The sequence below is a fragment of the Artibeus jamaicensis genome, unplaced genomic scaffold, assembly GCF_021234435.1.
Source record: "Artibeus jamaicensis isolate MK-2021 breed Jamaican fruit bat unplaced genomic scaffold, CSHL_Jam_final contig_1832, whole genome shotgun sequence".
Taxonomy (NCBI): domain Eukaryota; kingdom Metazoa; phylum Chordata; class Mammalia; order Chiroptera; family Phyllostomidae; genus Artibeus; species Artibeus jamaicensis.
Window position 1 is genome coordinate 3,592,039 of NW_026521362.1, and position 4,216 is coordinate 3,596,254.

Below are 4,216 nucleotides of genomic sequence, written 5' to 3' on the forward strand. Positions count from 1 at the left end.
TCTAAAAGTCTTCACTGAAAAGGGCTGAATTGCAAGGTTGCTGGAATTAGCCCTGTTATAGAGGACGGGAAATAGTTTCTATAAAATGATGTTAAGTCCATTATGAAACATGGCAGCATAAGTGTGCAAATATGGATGCATGTGGGTACTGGGTGTGAAAGAGGTAATTAAGAAAAAGAGGAGCTGCACTCAACTGATCTTAGCACTGTGGTCTAAGGAAAATTATTCTGCAGATATTGATTGAAATGTTTTTACCATTAGGGAGATAGATGCGTTAGGAGCGGTATGTGAATAAACCGACATTGCGACCTTGAAGCTTACAGAATGCCTTAAAGGGCAGGCTGTTTCTTGCATAGTCTGATCTATGTCAATGAACACATAACCAATGAAGAGGATGAATAATCTACAGCCTGGTAATATGTGTTTTGTTTGGTAGGAAAGCTTTTACCCATAATAACACATGGCTTATTAACATGGGTTTATTTTTCGTTGCATTACAAGAAATACGGAGGTGTGTAGTGTTAATATTGGTTCACCTCCTTAAGGATTTGAGATCCCAGTATCTTCCCACTCTTCCACTTTGCTACTTCTACGGTCGAATTTTCATCCCTAAGCTCACTGCCTCATGGTTGCAACATGGCTCGTACAATTCCAAGCAACACAATGCCTTTGAAGGTATGAAGAAAGGGTAGGTGAGTGGCTAGCCTCTGTCTCTATACTTTTATTAGGAAGTAAAACATTCCAGAAGATCCCGTGATAAATATCTCCTTATATTCCATTGGCTAGTATTGGATCACATGCCCATTTCTAGTATGGGTTTTGGGGTTTGCGGGGGTTATTTGTTGGTTTGTTTGTTTAAAGAAAAGAGGATCTAGCTTAATGCTTAATAAGCTGCTGTGAGGTTACAGATGCCCCTTGGGGTGGGATCCCAGGACTCTGAGATACTGAGCTCCTCATGAGTGGGTCTCCACTCTCATATGTACAGATATCCACAAAGGGAACTGGTCATACAGTGTTCTGCTGGGACCTGCCAGCCTAGCCATACTGTGGTGGCATCATTTGTGCTCCCCCACCCCAGCCCTTCCCAGCCACCTGCCTGAGTCCAAGGCTGGGCCGTTCCTCCCGCTGCCACACCAGGTGGGGTTCAGGAGTGAGTTATGACGGTGTTCTCGGTGGAAGAGCTGCTCACGGAACTTCAAGCCATCCAGGTGCACTACTTCCAGACCACTGGCTTACACTTCTGGTATATGGGCCACACGTGGCCGACAAAGAGGCTGGGGTGGAGGAGGCAGTGTGGAGAGGATGGGGACCTTGTAGCCTCTAGTATTCCTCCTCTGCTTGCACTCTTCGTAGGGGATGGTTAGAAAGTACAATTGGCTGCATAGTCCACGGGGTCTGTAGCGGTAGGGCAGGAAGCCTTCCTCAGTGAGGTTGTGGGTGTCCGAGGTGCCCGTTGGACACTGACCCTGTGGGCATGATCCAGGGGCTGCTTGCCCAGGCCTGCTCGGTGCTCAGCTTGGCCTCAGTGTCCAGGGACTCCAGCAGCTGCCACTGCTTGAAGCTGCCCAACTACGACTTGGTCCGGACACTTGAGAAAGTCATCCCGGTGGATCACCCAGCAGGTGGGCAGCCTGGTTTTGCCACGTGGGTCTTGCTTCTGATAACCACCACGCACTTCCACTCCACACGGAGGCATGGCAGGGATTTCAAAAAGCGGCACGTGACTATATCACTGTTTATTAGCAGGAATATCAATGACTGCTCATACATACCACTGTAAAGTGCATTACTTACAACACAAAATAATTATGTGCATTTAGTCTCATCAATGGACAAGAGATTTGTTTTCCAGTTATATTTAAAGAGTATCTTTCTCAGAGTGGTTTAGAGGAAGTTCCACATTGCAGATAAAATGGTATCAAATTGTGAAACTGACAAATTAAATCATTTCCTAACCTCAAGCTTTGGCTTAAAACCTTTGTTTCACAGTAAAAATAATTATCTTAATACATTTAACCAGCAAATGCCTCCTCCGTGGTAAAGTTGAATACTGTAAGGCACTTCAGTAATAATACATTGCCAAATAATACACTTCCATAAGGCCATGTCCTCTGTCTGCCAGCTGTGGACCCGGTGAATGAGGAGTTAATGAGACCACTGACACTACGTGTTGTTTTCTTGTTGAGCTCTGGCATCCATCTACTTCTGCCGTGTTCAGAATGAATAAGGTGGCCTGGATGACCTGGAGCGACGGTACCTAATAGAGTCCTTCTTTTAGAAGAAGAGGTATTTTCAATATTTCTACACTTCAGAAAACAACATTTATGCATCTTCCAAGCTTTATAAAGACTTTCCATATTTGTAGATTCAAAATCACAAAGAGATCTAGATAAGATTTCACATTTGATTAGTTGTATAGTTGAGGACAAATACATATTACTTGCTTGTAATTTGGGAGCAAAGCTGCAATTAAAATTCAATTCTTGTACCTAGATCATAGATTGTTGATTTGTTTACTTGCTTTTTACAACAACGCAAAAATTCAAGTCATAAAGGGCTATTTAAATGGGATCCAATAGGCATCAAAAATAAGCTTAAAAATTAACGAAATCTATGTACTGAAAATTATAAAACATGAGATAAATTAAACAATGAAAGTGTAATCATGTTCATTCATTGAAAGTCTTAACAGTAAATTAATTAGATAATATTTTTATTAAATGCATACTAATTAATATCCTTGCAGGATTTTTTAATTGAAATTTAAAATATGACTTGTATAGAAAAGTAGAAGTCAATTACAACCAAGGCAACTTTGAAGAATACCAAAGCTGGATGCTTTCTCTACCACCTATTATATTATATAGTAGTTAAGACTTTGTGACTAGTATAGATAGACAACTAACCAACAGAAGGTAACAGAGTTCAGTATTTTAAATGTATGTATGTATACATACTCATATATGTGTATGTATATGTATACATATGTATAGGTGTGTATATATACATATACCTATATGTATATACATTTATGTATAATATATGGCACTAATATATTTATCTGATTTATCTTAAAGGCATAATACACTATACTGGAAGAAGGATAGTCTTCTTAATAAATAGTACTAAGTCAACTGTAATCCACTGGAAAAAAGCAAATCTTGACTCTAATCTTATATAAAAATTGACTCTAGTGGGATACAGATCTAAACATAAAAGGTGATACTATAAAGATTGGTTGGCATACAGAGCACAATAACTTTATATACCAACAGGCAAACATTTCTGAAACAAGGTGTGATGAACAATAACCATAAAATTAAAAATGATATATTGGATTATATAAAATTAAGAATGTATATTTGTGGGAGCAACTTTTTTCTCAAGTCCCCTTGAGTGTCATGGATGAGACTGAACATGACAGAGACATGATGTGATCTGCTTGGGGAGGAGAAGTGGCCATTTTCCCTGCTGGGAAAAAGCCGTGGGCTGGTGGCCAGCTTCTCAGGGGGAAAAGGCCAGCAGCAGCCGGTTTCTCCAAGGAGAAAAAGGCCTCGAGCCCCCTCCTCCAGGGCCTTTTATTGGGTTGTAATACACAGGAATACAGGGAGGCAAGGATCAAACAGTAGATAAGATTTCAAAGAGATCTGAGGGCTTAGTATGAGTCAGTCTGTCAGGAGCAGAGTTTTAGGGTTTCCTGCTCATACCCTTAACATATGAATGAAAGCACTCTTAGCAGAGAAGATTTCACAGGTTTATCAGGAAGTCTTTGTGATGCCAGATTTTTCCCCAGGACACACTCTAGCTCTAGCGAGGCAAGGAGCTGCACCTCTCTCCAAGAGGTATTCAGGCTTAAGGGGATTAGAGCCAGGAAGCACTTCTCCCAGAGGACATGGGGACTCGGGCTATGTCAAAGCTGGAGGGCGAGATTCCAGGAAGGCCTCCCAAGTGATTGAGTCTGGCTTAGGTTGACCCCCGCTGTGAGGGGTCTCACCCATCATTGACTTCTGACCAAGCTTTCGGGGTAGGGAGAGGAAACTGAGGCAGCATTTGCTACCAGAGACAAGCTTTGTTTCCTGCTCCTGGCACTCCAAAGGTCGTCCCTCACCCTTAGCCACAAGGGGTCGAGATACAATTCCTAAAACCAGGCAAGAGTGCTCTGCAACATATATTCATTTATAGCACTGAGAGTTAAGGTCAATCCACAAAAGAAAAA

The 4,216-nt window shown here is 41.7% G+C and overlaps 1 pseudogene; it reads right to left on the reverse strand.

Moving 5' to 3' along the window:
• Positions 1-1,055: 1,055 nt before the first annotated feature.
• Positions 1,056-1,696, reverse strand: LOC119047902 (nicotinamide riboside kinase 2-like; annotated as a pseudogene).
• Positions 1,697-4,216: the final 2,520 nt, after the last annotated feature.